This window comes from Saimiri boliviensis, chromosome 20 (genome assembly GCF_048565385.1).
Source record: "Saimiri boliviensis isolate mSaiBol1 chromosome 20, mSaiBol1.pri, whole genome shotgun sequence".
NCBI classification, from domain to species: Eukaryota; Metazoa; Chordata; class Mammalia; order Primates; family Cebidae; genus Saimiri; species Saimiri boliviensis.
Window position 1 is genome coordinate 25,766,740 of NC_133468.1, and position 17,369 is coordinate 25,784,108.

The following is a 17,369-nucleotide window of genomic DNA, read 5'->3' on the forward strand; positions in this document are numbered from 1 at the left end:
GGAACAACTTGAACTGTCATCTATTACTAATGGGAGTGTAGATTGAAACAATGTCCTTGAAAAACTATTTGGTAGTATTTATTAGAGCAGAATATAAACATATTCTAAGATCCAGCAAATTCACTCTTGAATGGCCAAACACACGTTTCCAAAAGACACATAAGAATGAATGCTTGGCTGGGCATGGTGGCTAATGCCTTTAATCTTAGCACTATGGGAGGTCAAGGCAGGAGGATCACCTGAACCCAGGAGGTTGAGAACAGCCTGGGCAACATAATAAGACCCTCCCATTCCAAACTCTATCCAAAAGAAAAAAGAAGAAGAATGAATGAATGAATAAATGTTTATGGCAGCATTATTCATTGTAGCCAAAAACTGGAAACAACTCAAATATCCATCAATAGTAGTATAAATAAAATGTTATACTACTTATTGGCAATAAAAAATGAATTATTGGCAATAAAAAATGAAGGCACTACTGCTGCAGGCAACAACATGGATTAAGCTAGGGTTGCCAGAAGAAATAGAGGATAATCAATTACATTTAAATTTTGAATTAAAAACAAATGATTTTTTAAAATTTGAGACAGAGTCTCACTCAGTTGCCCAAGCCAGACTGGAGTGAAGTGACACAATCTCCGCTCACTGCAACTTCTACCTTGCAGGTTCAATCGATTCTCCTGCCTCGGTCTCCCGAGTAGCTGGAATTACAGGCACTCACCACCATGCCAGGCTTTTTTTATTTTTAGTAGAGACAGGGTTTCACCACGTTGGCCAGGCTGGTCTTGAACACCCAACCTCATGTGATCAGCGCTCCTAAGATGCAGCACATCCACTCTTGAGTGGCCGAACACATGTTTCCAAAATACACAAAAGAATGCATGCTTGGCTGGGTATGGCGGCTCATGCCTTTAGTCTCAGCACTTTGGGAGGCCAAGGCAGGAGGATCATCTGAGCCCAGGAGGTCGAGACCAACCTGGGCAACATAGTGAGACCCCCACACACACAAAAAAAAAAAGAAGAAGAAGAAGAATGAATGAATGAATGCTTGTGGCAGCACTATTCATTGTAGCTAAAAATTGGAAACAATTCAACTTGTTGTTGGGATTACGTGAGCCATCGTGCCCAGCACAAATAATTTTTTTTTTTTTTTAGCACAAGAATGTCTTATCCAATATTTAGGATGTACTTATACTAAAAAATTCTTATGCTATTCAATGTTATTATTATATTACAATATCATGTTTTAGCTGGTCATGTTCTGTTCCTTGAGCTGGGTGTCACTGGGGGACACGGGTGTGTTCACTTTGTGAAAATCCACTGAGCTACACACTGAGGATGTGTGTGCGTCTCTTGCGTGCACACGATACTTCAATACAAAGTTTGTCTAAAATTACAATGAAACTATTCCTGGTCCATGTCCCATTAAAGGAGGGCCTGCCTCTTGCCTTGAGGGTCCCATCTGTTGTGGTCTCTGCTGCCTGTGATCTCTGTAATTTGTGATCCATCCTGCTTGCAGCCGCTGCTCAGAACACCCTGGCGGTGCACCCTTGCCCACAGGACAGCATCTGCCCTCCTTGGCACAGCACCCCAGGGCTCCTGTGGCCTCCCCTGCCCCATTTCCACATCCTCACATCTTTTTTTCCAGCGCTGACAGTAACCACACCACCACAGCTCTGTGCCTGCCGCTTCGCCAACTGCCCTGCCAGGCAAAAACCTATTTATTTTTCCAGTCTCATTTCAGCTTCTGTCAGCTCTGGGAGGTCTTTTCTGACTCCTTCAGGCAGACCTGTCTGTTCCTCTCCCCAAAGTCTGTCTTCACTTCAAGCAACCGTTATAGCAACTCCATTACTTCACAACTGACTATATGTCTGTCTCCTCCTCAGACGATAGGCTTGCTGGGATGGGGACCCTGTCTTTCTTTTTATCCCTAGCAACTCACAGAGTGTCTGCGCATGGTAGACTCTGCGTAGGTGTTAAGTGGGTCATGACAGTGATGGGTGTTAATGAATGGAGACTAGAAGAGAAGTTTAAGGGCTTTGTAAAGGGTTCACACTTAATTTTAGAATTGGAGATGGCAAAAACCCTGTCTCTACAAACAAAACAAAAACCAAAAATTAGCTGGACATGGTGGTGCATGTCTGTAGTCCCAGTTACTCAGGAGGCTGTATTGAGAGGATCACCTGAGCCTGGGAGGTGGAGGCTGCAGGGAGCCATGATCCTGTCTTTGCATTCCAGGCTGGGAGATAGAGCGAGCCTCCATCTAACAAAATTAAAAAAAAAAAATTTTTTTTAAAGGCCTGGTGCAGTGGCTCACACCTGTAATCCCAGTACTTTGGGAGGCCGAGGCAGGTAGATCACCTGAGGTCAGGAGTTTGAGACCAGCCTGGCTAACATGGTGAACCCCATTTCTACTAAAAATACAAAAAGTTAGCTGGGCCTGGTGGCGCACACCTGTAATCCCAGGTACTCGGGAGGCTGAGGCAGGAGGATCACTTGAAACCGAGAGGTGGAGGTTGCAGTGAGCCAAGATGGTGCCATTGCACTCCAACTTGGACAACAAGAGTGAAAGTCCATCTCAACAACAACAACAAAAAAAAAAAAAAAAAAAAAAGGAAAAAAGAAAGAATTGGAAAGGATGTTCTAAGTCACTCTGCTAATGAGTGGCCAGTGTATTATTTAATTTCCCAGGAGAAGGGTGCTGGTCCTATCCTCATGTCACGGATAGGAAGAGAAGTGCTGAGCAACTCAATGGTTCCTCCAAGGCCACACGGCCAGCAAGTAGCAGATTACACACTCATGGCACTGGCTGTTCTGTGAATCACAGCAGATACTGAATCACTAAAATACCCTCCTGGGACAGCAAGTCAACAGAGGAAGTGCCCACTCTGCCCCAGGCTACCTTTTGACTCACGCAATCTTTCTGGTACCTGTCAAATCAGTCTGTGTGGGTGGACACCCCTTCTCCCATGGAATGGCCTGTCGGGATCAGGGTAACACCTCAGATACCTAAACACAGTGTTCAGCTCCGTCCAGAGACTCTCAACTCCTGCCTGAGATTTTCAGGTTTTAAACAAAACAAAAATCTGATTCACTGTTTCCAGTCCTACAGGAAACTCAAGTCCTTTATTTATCTGCCACTAAAAAAAGAAGAAGAAAAAAATCATCAAACCAGAAAAAAAGAGCCCTTTATGTCTTACAAGGGTTTTGAATGCCTCTCAATTCATACAGCATCAAACACTGTTCACGACAGAGGCTCCAGGATGAAGCCCAGACTAAAAGACAGAGGGAAATGAAACGCATTACAATAAAACACACACACTAATAAATAAGGGCCTGGGTAATGAATCCAGCTCGGAATATACCACTGGCAAGAAGAAATGCCCCAAAGCTTTGCTTAAACCAAATAATAGAACAACAGATGGCTCCTCTGGGTCTCTGGGAAAAGTTAATACATACAGGAGGCTGCAGAGAGAGGCTCTGTTTGGGATTTCGTCAGAAAACACAGGGCATTAACAACATTCAAGGTGAAAGACAGAGGGCTTGTAGATTTAGGGACAAGGACATTTTCATCAGATAACAAAAAGAGATATGTCTGGATATCTCCTCTGGGCTCTCACAGGCTTCGGGGCATGTCCCCACTCCAGAAATTAACCAGGGCTGCAATCTGCAGCATGCCAGGGAGACCGACTGCTCCTAGCTGCCCAACTGGAGAATTAATTTAACTCCAGAGATTTGGATAACAAGAAGGAACCCTTAGGGGAGTTAAAAATTTACTTTGGGAAGATTTTTGTCCCTACTCGTTGTACAGAAGTGGTGGGAACAGTAGGTGGGAACTTGAAGCTCTGGGTTCTGTGGTGCAAGTCCCTCTGGTCACTGATTAGCTGAGTCACCCTGAAGAAACCCTCCAGGCTGCCACCTGCCTGGGGGTGTTAAGAATGCTGGGATCTTGGACACAGGGAGGGGAACATCACACATCGGGGCCTGTTTCAGGGTGGAGCAAAAGGGAAGAGAGAGCATTAGGATACACACCTAATGCATGCAGGGCTTAAAACCTAGATGACAGGGCTGGGTGGGGTGGCTCACACCTGTAATCCCAGCACTTTTGGAGGCTGAGGCGGGTGGATCATGAGGTCAGGAGATCAAGACCATCATGGCCAACATGGTGAATCCCCATCTCTACTAAAAATACAAAAAAATTAGCTGGGCATGGTGGCAGGTGCCTGTAATCCCAGCTACTCGGGGTGCTGAGGCAGGAGAATCACTTAAAACAGGGAATTGGAGGTTGCAGTGAGCCAAGAATCCGCCACTGCACTCCAGCCTGAGGATAGAGCAAGACTCAGTCTCAAAAAACAAAAACAAGACAAAATGAAAAACTAGATGATGGGTTGATGGGTGCAGCAAACCACCATGGCACATGGATGCCTATATAACAAACCTGCACGTTCTGCACATGTATCCTAGAACTTAAAGTAAAAGAAAAAAAAAAAAAAAGAATGCTGAGATCTTCCAAGCATGGAAGGATCACATCCCGCACCCCATATCCATATCAACCCCTTTCTCCTCTGCACTAGGGAAATCCAACTGACATTGTCTTGCCAGAGTGGGGAATGGAATACATTAACAGGGAAAGCAAGGGCTTTCAACCCACCCAATCAGATGGCTCAGAAGAGCGCATGACCAATAGGAATCCACAGCTAGAGAGGTCAATTAATAAAAATAAAACTTCCTCTTTATATAGCGATGCATATAAACCTCTAGTGCCATTTTTCATCTCCTCTCATCGTCCTGAGAGCGATTCTGGGTAGTGGCAAGACAGGGATTATTTATCTCCATCTTATTCATGAAGAAGCAAAATCTTGGGACAATGAAGCAATTTGCTCAAGGTCATGAGGTCATCACGGATTTTTTTTTTTTTTTGCTTTTATTTTAGGTTCTGGGGTATACCTGCAGGTTTGCTGTATAGGTAAACTATTGTCATAGGGGGTTGTTGTACAGATTATTTCATCAGCCAGGTACTAAGCCTAGTACCCAATAGTTAGTTTTTTGGTTTTTTTTCTGAGATGGAGTCTCACTCTGTTATCCAGGCTGGAGTGCAGTGGCACAATCTTGGCTCATTGCAGCCTCCACCTACCGGGTTCAAGTGATTCTTCTGCCTCAGCCTCCTGAGTAGCTGGGATTACAGGTGCCTGCCACTACACCCAGCTAAATTTGTATTTCTAGTAGAGATGGGATTTTGCCATGGTGGCCAGGCTGGTCTTCAACTCCTGACCTCAAGTGATCCGCCCACCTTGGCCTCCCAAAGTGCTAGGATTACAGGTTTGAATCACTGTGCCTAGCCCCCAATAGTTACTTTTTTTCTGATCCTCTCCCTCTTCCCAACTTCCACCCTCAAGGAGGCCCCAGTGTGTATTGTTCCTTTCTTTGTGTCCATGTGCTCTCATCATTTAGCTCCAACTTGTAAGTGAGAACATGCGGTATTTGTTTTTCTGTATCTGCATTAATTCACTTAGGATAATGGACTCCAGCTGTATCCATGATCCTGCAAAAGACATGATCTCATTCTTTTTTATGGCTGCATAGTATTCCATGGTGTACATCTATACCATACTTTCTATATCCAATCTGTCATCGATGGGCATTTAGGTTGATTCCAGATCTTTTCTATGGTGAATAATGAGTGCTATAATGAACATTCTCGTGCATGTGTCTTTATAGCATGGATTTTCAAGGCTGGAAGGGCTCTTGGTCATGCTGAGCAAGTGCAGATGACTGATGGGGCAGCCTGGCTTCCACATTCAGATTCACACCCATGGCAAACATTGGTGGTCGACCACTGAGCTTGTGTCCTCAACGCGGTACTCCAGCAAGCCATTACTAGTTAATTGGAATTGGCCTGCCAGATACAACCTATTTACCACACCAATCCCTGTCCATCTTCTCAATTGACTTACGAGAAAACCGAGCCCCAGAGGTGAAAGAGAACTTGTCCCAGACTGCCCAGTGAGTCAGTGGTCTGAAACCCAAATCCCATCTTTCTGAGCCCAGTGGTCTCTCCAGTGCACTGTGTGGTGCCCCATCTGCTGCAGAAAGAAGTCCCCCATCAAGGCGGGGCAAGGTGGCTCACGCCTATAATCCTGGCACTTTGGAAGGGCGAGGTGGGCAGATCCCTTGAATCCAGGAGTTTGAGACCAGTCTGGGTGACATGACAAAATTCTGTCTCTATAAAAAGTACAAAAATTAGCTGGGCATGGTGGTGTACGTCTATAGTCTCAGCTACTCGGGAGGCTGAGGCAGGAGGATCGCTTGAGCCCAGGAGGTGGAAGCTGCCATGAGCCAAGACCATGCTGCTATACTCCAGCCTGGGCAAGAATGAGATGTGTCTCAAAAAAAAAAAAAAAAAAAGATTTCCCTATCAAAAGATGCATGAGGATGGCATTCTTCATGACCCAGCCACAGCCAATTTTCTTTTCTGTGCCCAGCAAGCGGACAAAGTACCAAGAGCAAAGTGAAAGACAGTTCCAAGGATCTTCAGCCCGAGCCTCAGGCAGGATGGAAGAAAGAGTTTGGAAAATCACAAGTTTGATTTTGGATTCACTCCATGTCCAGTCAGACATGTCAAGACAGTTGGATATTAATGTCTAAAGTTCAAGAGGAGAGCTGGGCAGAAGATATAAACTTGGGAGTCATTGGCATATAGATGACTTTTAAAGCGAGAGGTGGGAGGAGACCACCCAGGGGAAGAGGCCCATGGACTGAGCTCCGGGCAGTTTGACCTCAGAGGTGAAGGAGACAGTAAAGAGGGAAAGAAACCAAGGAGGAGAGGCCCCAAAGCCAAAGGAACGTGTGTTTCAAAGAGAAGAATGGGCCTTATGCCATGCTGCGAGGTCAAGATCTATAAGGACTGAGAATGGACTATCAGATAAAAGCATTGGTGACGTTGTGTTTTTGTTTTATTTATTTATTTATTTATTTATTTATTTTGAGACAGGGTCTTACTCTGTCACCCAGGCTGGAATGCAGTCTTGTAATCATAGCTCACTACAGCCTCAGCCTCCTGGGTTCAAGTGATCCTCCCACCTCAGCCTCCCAAAGTGCTGAGATTACATTCAAAGCTCCACTTTAGTTTTATCACCTCTTTAAAGACCCTGCCTTCAAATACAGTCTCATTCTGTGGTCCTGGATGTTAGAATGTCCACATAGGAATTTGGGGGGACAGGATTCAGCCCAAATACCAAATGGTATTTGAAGACAGGGTATTTAAAGAGGTGATGAAATTAAAGTGGAGTTATTGGAGTAGGCTCTAACCCAATCTGACCTGTGTCTTATTTTTTTTTTAGAGATGGAGTCTCACTTTTTCACCAGGCTGGAGTGCAGTGGTGCGATCTCAGCTCACTGCAACCTCCACCTCCCAGGTCAAGCCATCCTCCTACCTCAGCCTCCTGAGTAGCTGGGACTACAGGTACGTGCCACCACCTGTAGTCCCAGGTGGCCAGGATGATCTGGATCTCTTGACCTCATGATCCGCCTGCCTTGGCCTCCCAAAGTGCTGGGATTACAGGCCTGAGCTATCTCGCCTGGCCGTGACCTGTGTCTTTATACAAAGAGGAAATTGGAGGCACAGAGACCCCGTGGACACACACCCAAGAGAAAAAGCCAGGCAAGGACGCAGGGAGAAGACATCACCTGTGAGTTGTGCAGAGAGGCCTCAGAAGAAACTGGCCCAGCCAGTACCTTGATCTCGGACTTCCAGCCTCCAGAAATGCAAGGCAATAAATGTATGTGGCTGCAGCTGCCCAGTCTGTGGGATTTTGTTACGACAGCCCCAGCAAATTAATACAAAGTGGGTGCAGAGAAACACCATGATGGCTGCAGGGGAATGTAAAATCGAGCCAGGGTTGTTTGTTTGAAAGTGGGTGAAATTGCGGTAGACCAGCAGCCCTCTGATAGGAATGGTTCCCGTAGAGAGGGAACGCAGAATGGATGATGCAGTAGAGAGAGAAGACAGTTGCTGGATAAGCATCTTTGACTGGAGAGAGGTGGGCACTGGTGCCTGTGCAGAGTGGGCCTGGGCAGGTGGGCAGGTCATCATCTCAGGCACAGGGCAGGGGGAGGTGCCAGGCGCAGGGGCAGGAGGCACCAGGCAGGTGGGAGGAGGAAGTGGGGCCACCAGGGCAGGGCGAGGAGGGCCTCTGAGGCCCATTAGTCTGACTCTGTCTGGATTTTAAAATATATTTTAAAATTACTGCTGGGCATGGTGGCTGACACCTGTCATCCCAGCACTTTGGGAGGCTGAAGCAGGCAGATTACCTGAGGTCAGGAGTTCAAGACCAGCTTGGCCAACATGGTGACACCCCGTCTTTACTAAAAATACAAAATTAGCCATGGGTGGTGGCACACACCTGTAATTCCAGCTACTCAGGAGGCTGAGGCAGGAGAATTGCCTGAACCCAGGAGGTGGAAGTTGCAGTGAGCTGAGATCATGCCACTGCACTCCAGCCTGGGCAACAAGAATGAGACTCTGTCTCAAAACAAAAAGTATGTATATAGAATTATTAAATTATATATATAAATTATATAATTATTATTGTATTGTAAATTGTATAATTATATTTGTATATATAATTATACATAATTACATGTAAATACATAATTATATATAAATATATAATTATACATATAATTATATATATACAATTAAAAAAATTATATGTATATATGTATAAATTATTTAAGAAAGATACAGGGCTGGGCACAGTGGCTCATGTCTGTAAGCTCAAAACTTTGAGATGCCGAGGCAGGAGGATAGTTTGAGCCTAGGAATTCGAGACCAGCCTGGGCAACATAGCAAGATCCTCACCTCTACAAGAAATTAAAAAATTAGCTGGTCATGATGTCATGTATTGTAGTCCCAGCTACTTGGGAGGCTGAGGCAGGAGAATCTCTTGAATCCAGGAGGGGGTGGTTGCAGTGAACTGAGATCATGCCCCTGCTCTCCAGCCTGACAGCAGAGCTAGACTCCGTCTCAATAGAAAAAAAAAATGAGTGAGGAGACCGGGTGATCCATCCCAGCACAACCTTCTGCTTGTACCGTAGCTGGGTCACTTCCCTTCTAGGTCATATTCTTCGCCAATCTAAGACCTCCCTAAGTTCAGAACACTTGGAACAGGGCCCTGTAAAAGAATATCCTTTAAGAAGAAGGGGAGAAATATTTTTCAAAGATCAAGAACTTTCCTATGAAGAGCCAGGAACCTCCACATGCCTCAGGGTAGCAAACTGAGATCACGGTGCCTGTTCATCAGCAAACAGGGATGACTGAGTCAGCTCCCAGATGCGCTCCGCAGGTTAACAAGTTGCCTTTTCAAATGCGTCTGAGAATGGAAGTCAGGAGGATTGGAAAGCGGTATGACGTATCATTATTTTTCTGCTGAGCGTTTCCCCCTGAACCCACCATACTTGAATCCCTTTAAAAATAGGCCATTTCTTCTTATAAGACTTCAACGAATCACATCATCCTTATGCAGAAACAGGCAATGAAGCATTAATGTCAACAACATGCAGTTTTACTTCACACCAACATTTATCCACTGACATAGCAATTTACTAAACCGCAAACCATGCTAGCCCAGGCTTGTTATATTTCAGAGACAAGGTCTCTCTCTGTCGCCCAGGCTGGAGTGCAGTGGTGCAATCACAGCTCACTGCAGCCTCAACTTCCTGAGCTTAAATGATCCTCCCACCTCAGCCTCCCCAGTAGCTAGGCCCACAGGCATGGCCACTACACCTGGCTAATTTTTACATTTTTTGTAGACATGGTGTCTTGCTATGTTGCCCAGGTTGGTCTCAAACACCTAGGCTCAAGTGATCCTCCTGCCTCAGCCTCCCAAAATACTGGGATGATAGGCAGGAATCATTGTGCCCAGACTGCCTCCAGATTTCTTTCTTTCTTTTTTTTTTTTTTTAAAAGCATCACTACCAGGACATGTGTAAGAACTAAGAAGAAAGATAAAACGATTGCCACAGTGTTTCATCGTAACAGCCCTGAACTGCAAGCAACAGAAAGGTTTATCAATGGTCTGCTGAGTAAGTAAATTGCAGTTTTTGTTTTGTTGTTGTTTTTTTTTGAGACAGTTCTCACTCTGTCACCCAGGCTGGAGTGCAGGGGCATCATCCTGGCTCACTGTAACCTCTGCTTTTCTGGGCTCAAGCAAGTCTCCAGCCTTAGCCTCCCGAGTAGCTGGGATTATAGGAGCAAGCCACCAATGCTAGGCTAATTGTTTGAATTTTTGTAGAGACGATATCACCATGTTGCCCAGCCTGGTCTCAAACCCCTGAGCTCAAAGCGATCTGCCTGCGTTGGCCTTCCAAAATGCTGGGATTATAGGCATGAGCCATAGCAACCAGCCCCATTGCAGTAAATTTGTACCATGCAATACTGTGTAGCAATGAAAAAGAAACATTGAATGTGACTCTGTCTATGTGAAGTTCAAGGACAGGGATGGTGATAGAGGTTGGAAGGGTCTTCACTTAGGGGATAGGGGAGGGGTAATGATTGGAAGGGGATATGAGACTTTCTTAGAACCTAGAAAGGACCCAAATCTTGATCTGGGTAATTGGCTCCAGAGGTGCAGGTAAAAGCCCATCACACCGTATGTATGCTTAAGCTGTGTGTGTGTTATGCCTTACTTTTAAACAATTATTATTATTATTTTTACTGATGGGCAATCAGTTTTGCCTTTCTTTTTATTTTATTTTATTTTATTTTATTTTTAGAGATGGGGTCTTGCTCTGCTGCCCAGGCTGGAGTGCAGTGCTGCAATCATAGCTCACTGCAGCCTCGAACTCCTAGGCTCAAGTGATCCTCCCATCTTAGCCTCTGGAGGAGCTGGGGCTACAGCAGGTGCTTGTTACCATGCCTGGATAATTTTTAAAATTTTTTTGGTACAGGTGGGGGTCTCACTATGTTGCCCAGGCTGGTCTCGAACTCCTAGGCTGAAATGATCCTCCCACCTGGACTTCTGAAAGTGTTGGGATCACAGGTGAGAGTTGCCATGCCTAGCCTATCAAACTTTTTGATGTTTGGCAGTCTGACAGGTGAAAAACATTATGTCCCTGTTATATTAACTTCACATTTATTTAATTACAAACGAAGCATGTTGACTGACCTGTTCATATTCAGTGTGTTTGTACCGTTTCACTGTTTTTTCCATTGTGTTGAATTCTCTAATTCTGGGGTCTGGAAACTCCCACTGAGGGTCCAGTCCTGTATCATCCCCTGTGCCAAAGGTGGCCACGCTCACTGCCACCTGCAGCTGCCTCTACCCAACAATGACAGAGCTGGTAGCTTTGACAGAGACTCTCTGGCTCACAAGGCCTAAAATATTTACTATTTGGAGCTTTCAAGAAAAAGTGTGCCAGTTCCTATGTCTAACTGGGTTACAAGAGTTCTTAGTAAATTAAGGAAATAGCTCTTTGCCACATACAATCTGTTTTGCATTTAACTCATCTCTCTCTGTTCTCCCTCCTGCCCTCTGAATAACCAAGTCAGAAGTAAAACTTAAAAGCAGAAGCTCGAAGAACCCCTTGACACATTTGGTGTGTTCAGAAACACTTTGGTCTGTGCTAATCTAGGGGTGGTATTGTGTGTGTGTGTGTGTGTGTGTGTGTGTGTGTGTTTGTGTGTTTGTGATGGAGTCTTGCTCTGTCACCCAGGCTGGAGTGCAGTGGCTCAATCTCGGCTCATTGCAAACTCCGCCTCCCAGGTCAAGAGATTCTCCTGCCTCAGCCTCCTGAGTAGCTGGGACTACAGGTACCTGCCACCACGCCCGGCGAATTTTTGTATTTTTAGTAGAGACAGGATTTCACCATGTTGGCCAGGCTGGCCTTGAACCCCTGACCTTAGGTGATCCGCCCACCTTGGCCTCCCAAAGTGCTGGGATTACAGGTGTGAGCCACCATATCCGGCTAGGGGTGGTAATTTTATACCCATTTTACACGTGTGGCAGTTGAGGCTCAAAGTCATCAGATGACTTTGTTGGCGTCACAGAGATTGCAGGCAGTGGAGCCAGGATGGACGCCCTGTCTGCAGGGCTCTAAATCTGTAGATCTTTCCTGAAAGCAGCTTTGCCTTTTTTTTTTTTTTGAGACGGGGTCTTACTCGGTTGCCCATCCTGGAGTACAGTGGCACAATCACAGCTCACTGCAGCCTCAACCTCCTGGGCTCCAGCAATCCTCCCACCTCAGCTTCCTGAGTAGCTGGAAACACAGGTGCATACCACCATACCCGGATAATTTTTGTATTTTTTATAGAGATGGGGTCTTGCTATGTTGCTAAGGCTGGTTTCCAACTCCTGAGTTTAAGCGATCCTCCTGCTTTGGCCTCCCAACGTGCCGGAGTGCTGGGATTACAGGTGTGAGCCCCTGTGCCTGGCTTTTTTTTTTTTTTTTTTTTTTTCATCTTGCCTCTTAATGAATGAGGCCAGTCGCAGGAGACGGCAGCAATTGTAACCAGCACTGTCCTGGCAGGTGTTGCCTTTGACAGCACCAGGATCGAGGATGTGGCATGGGACAGCCCCTACCCTGCTGCTATCAGACTTGGGTACAAAGAGAGCAAATTCCTGAGTCTCAGAGGGGCAGGGAGGAAGATGACTTGCTAGAACACCAAGGAGGATGGAGCCCTGTTTGTGGGTATGGACACTGCACACGACCCTTTCTGGCTCCCACACTTGCAAGGAATAATGCCCACGGAGGAATGGCCCCGGCTGAGCCAGGAGGAACCCAGCACTTTGGAGGAACAAAAGTGTGCTTGGAGGAGCAGGAGAGGGGAAGAAGTGACAGCCACATGGGCAGGGCTGGGAGGACTTTTATCACCCTCTGGCTCTCGGCCACCAACACCCATTACACAAATGTGACAGCGACCATTATAATCTCTGAGCCCTTGAACAAATCACAACCCGAAAGGTTACCCTCCCGAAAATAATCACCCCATTAAAACCACTGACCCAGAGAGCGGCAGTCCCTCAAGGAGAGAGTGGGGACAAGGACAGGGTGTTTTCTTTGTATGTAGCATGCAGTGCCCTGGTCGTGCTCATCTTGGGTGGCCTGCCACAGGATGAGGCTGGCATCTGGAATCTGTGCCTTGTAATTTTTCTTTAGCAGAAGACCATATTTAAGGGGCTTCCTTGAAGTTGCCTTTTCCTTCTCTTTTTGTTTCTGTATTTTGATCCGTCAATCAAAATATTTTCTTTTTGTTTCGTTTTGTTTTGTTTGAGACAGGGTCTTGCTCTGTCGCCCAAGCTGGAGCACAGTGGCACGATCTCAGCTCTCTGCAGCTTCTGTATCCCTGGCTCAAATGATCCTCCTGCCTCAGCCTCCCAAGTAAGAAGGGACCACTATGCCTGCCTAATTTTTTTAGTTTTTTTTTTTTTTTTTTTTTTCTCACCATGTTGCCAAGGCTGGCTAGTCTAGAACTTCTGGGCTCAAGGGATCTACCCACCTTGGTCTCCCAAAGTACTGGGATTACAGGCAGAAGCCACCGTGCCTGGCCAATCAAGGTATTTTCTAGACTGACTGGGTACTGCAACCACCAAGAGTGAGGGTTTTTCTACAGGGTAGATTGATGGAGCATCAGCTCGGTCTATGATTTCCTTGGGCCTCATAATTTGCTGGTAAGATTGGGATTACAGACAAGGAATCTGACACTGTACCAGAAAAAAGTAATGAGGTCTACCCATCTGGTCTTTGTTGGGAGGCTGGCCCTGCAGCCCTGAGTCTGGACTCCAGAGTCCAACCTCTGATCTGCCCCAGATATCAGTCATCACGACAAAGGTAATCCTATGTCATATGCTGTATTTTCTCATGTTATGCTTGGTGTAACTGACAATACTGAAAATAATCAGTATTGATACCCTGATTTCATTAGAGAAATGACTCTCAGAGAGCTTCAGTGACGGGAAGCCTGTCCAAGGTCACACGGCTAGCACAGATCAGTAGCCATGCCTCAAACCCATGCCTTCAAGGGCACCAACTCAAAAGATGGAATGCCACTGGGAGCACTGCCTGCTAAGCAGAGAGTGCAGGCACTGGGCAAGAGGGAACGGAAGGCATTTTTTTTTTTTTTTTTTTTTTGGAGATGGAGTCTCACTCTGTTGTCCAGACTGGAGTGCAGTGGCTCAATCTCGGCTCACTGCAACCTCTGGTTGGATTCAAGCAATTGTCCTGCCTCAGCCTCTCGAGTAGCTGGGATCACAGGGGCCTATCACCATGCCCAGCTAATTTTTGTATTTTTAGTAGAAGCAGGGTTTCACCATATTGCCCAGGCTGGTCTTGAACTCCTGGACTCCTAGAACCTGGGCCCCTCCTGTGACTCGCCACCCTCTTCCTAGTAGAGTGTCCACTGTGGGGGTGTCCTGTCTCATCTCACAGCTCCGCAACCCCTTTTGGTGGGGCTGCCCTTCTTCCCTGAGATTTTTAGCACCATCTCAGCCTGGAACCTTCCAGGAATCCCTGGGCCTTCTGAGTCCTCCTCTTCCAACCTCACTCCCTGCTGCCCTACTGCTCCTCCTGATGCTTTTCCTTCTCACGTGCATCTCAGCAACACTCTGAACACAGACTGTGTGATGAACCTATTTGGGGTGGAGCACTGTTTCTCACATCCGTCCTTCGTCCCCTGTGGCACCAAGTACAAAGTCACCCACACACGCCCACTGATGGATTCAAACAAGTGTCGTCATCTTTAAAGAGTTAGGTTTAGAAGCCTTTTTTTTTTCTTTTTTTTTGAGATGGAGTCTTACTCTGTGGCCCAGGTTGGAGTGCAGTGGCACCATCTCAGCTCACTGCAACTTCCACCTCCAGGGTTCAAAGCAATTCTCCTGCCTCAGCCTCCCAAGTAATTGGGACCTCAGGTGCACACCACCACACCCAGTTATTTTTGTGTGTGTATTTTTAGTAGAGATAGGGTGTCACCACTTTGGTCAGCCTGCTCTCGAACTCCTGACCTCAGGTGACCCGCCCGCCTTGGCCTCCCAAAGTGCTGGGATTACAGGCGTGAGCCACCGCTCCTGGCCAGAAGTCACTTTTTAAAATCATATAAAGGATGAGCAGATACACAAAATATGGTCTATTTGCACAATAGACCATTATTCATCCTGAAAAAGGAAGGAGATTCGGTCACAAGCTACAACACAGATGAACCTTGAGGACACAAGGCTCAGAGAAATAAGCCAAGCACAGGAAGGACATAAATTGTATGAGCCCACTTAGATGGGCTTCCGAGAGTCACTGGATTCCTAGAGGCAGAATGTAGAAGGGTGGCTGCCAGGGGGCTGAGGAGGGAGGCAGGGGGTTGTTGTTTAACGGGGAACACAGTTTCAGTTTGGAATGAGAAAGTTCTGGAGCTGGATGGTGGTGACAGCCGAAAGACAAGGTGAATGTGCTTGATGACACTCAGCTGTGCACTTCAAAAGGGTTCAGTGAGCTAATTTTATGTCATGTGTATTTCACCACGATTTTAAAAAAATCACATAAAGGATCATTCATGCATGAACCGAAGCCTGGTGGGGCCAGTAGAGCCACAGCCTGCCTGATACCCAGGCAAGTAAAATCTCCACGGGTCCAAGCATTCTCTGGCCTTGATTGACTACACTGAGTCCTGGTCACTGATACCCTCAGGGCACCTCTGGCCTGAGGCAGGGCTATCATCTCTTTACAGATGCCTTGCTGAAGAGAGAACTGGAGTTTCAGGGAAAGCACAGAAATGGACACTTGCGGAGAAATTCCTGTCCTCACATTAATTCCGAGCTCCCGGGATTTCCGGGACGCATTAGGCACAGGCTGAGCACTCAATAAACGTGGAATGACCGATCGACTATTTTTCTCCCCTTTCTGGTAGGTTGGTAACCTTATACCTTCAAGAGGAGTCATGAATGCCAGGAGAAAATTTTTTGAACTGCAAATCAAAGGCTCTGCGAGCAGGTAGGGCAGAGAGAGGTCAGTTAGGTCCAAGACCAAGTTTGTGTGGGTGGCCCCGAAGCTCTCAGTGAGATCACTGTCCATGAACCTGGGTCCCCATGACAGCCTCCATCAGTGCTCAGAGCCCCCCAGGGACAGAAATGCCCTCTCTGCCCCTCTCTGCAGAGGGGGTTCAGCAGAAGGCCTGGTGGCCCCATCGGGCCGGGGGGACCTTCTGGGGAAGGTGGCTCTCAGGGGCCTGCTCCAGGCTTCAGTGGGGAACCTGGGCCCCCTCCTGTCCCCCTGCCATCCGCTTCCTAGTAGAATCCCCGCGGGGGGCTGTCCTCTCCCAGCTCCCCACCCCCTTTTGGTGGGGTTGCCGTTCCTCCCTGAGCCAGGCCCCACCTTCCCAGGAGCCTCTGAGTCAGGCTGGGCTGTGGTCTGCAAACTTCCGGGCCTGTCAGGTGTCAGAACAGTTTCTCTTCCTCCCTCTGGGGCAGGTGCACCGAGGGGCACCCTCCGGGTCTCCAGCCTCCTGACCCCGATTCTGTCCTGTCCAGTAGGAGGAGGTGGGGGCTTTGATCGGCGGTGGCACTCGGAGACGCTCAGAGAGACACGGAGGAGAGGTACCCGAGGTGGGAAGTGAGGAAGAAAAAGGGTTGGAAGGGAAAAGGGGGAGAGGAGAGCGAGAGAGAGAAGGGGGACAGGGGGACAGAGATGGAGAGGGAAGGGTGCCCCCAGCATCCCATCTTGGGGCCAACAGGAGCCACTACCATCCCCGAACGCCCCCTCCACTCTGTCGTCTCACTGATGCCCCCCATCTCCTCCCCGTGTCCTCCTCTCTTCCCCCAACTCCCCCCCTCGTGCTCCCCCCCGCCAGCCCCCCATCCGCGCTGTGCCTACCTGGGGCGCTCATGCTCTGCCAGCTGCGCGGGGCATCTCCTCCATGCAGGCCTCTGGCTTCCTCCAGGCGACCGGGCCCTCCGTCCCCCGCGGGCCCAGACCCGTCCGCTGAGGGGCGCCGCCCGCCCAGGGGCTGCAGGGCAGGAGGGAGCTGCGGGTGGCGCGAGCAGGAGTCCGAAGGCCAGAGAAGACAGGAGAGAAAAAAGCAGAGAAAGTATGTCATAGGCTGGGAGGGGCGAGGGAGGGAAATGCAAAACCCGACAGGAAATGAGACTAAAAAATGCGAAAGGTTAGAAAAAGATAAGGAAGAGAAGGAGGGGGCGGAGTCCGTGCTTCAGGGAGGAGGGAGGTCAGGAGGTGGGGGTGGGAGTGGGGACAGGGCCTGGGGTGGAGGTGCTTGGGGACAGATCAGGGGGCCCTGGATGGGGAGACCAAGGCCAGTCTCAGGGGGCCAAGCCACCCGCATCCCTCTAGGTGAGGGTGGACCAGCCTGGGCATCAGTCACTACCCAGATTCTG

At 47.8% G+C, this 17,369-nt stretch overlaps 1 protein-coding gene across 2 annotated transcripts in view; it reads right to left on the bottom strand.

The window, feature by feature from the left end:
* CARD11 (caspase recruitment domain family member 11) overlaps positions 1-17,074 on the bottom strand; it is a 127,258-nt gene extending 110,184 nt beyond the window's left edge. For both annotated transcript variants that reach the window (XM_074390564.1, XM_003934784.4), the window contains exon 1: positions 16,852-17,074. The gene's annotated coding sequence lies outside the window, so the exon portion shown is untranslated. The remainder of the gene's footprint in view (positions 1-16,851) is intronic.
* Positions 17,075-17,369: the final 295 nt, after the last annotated feature.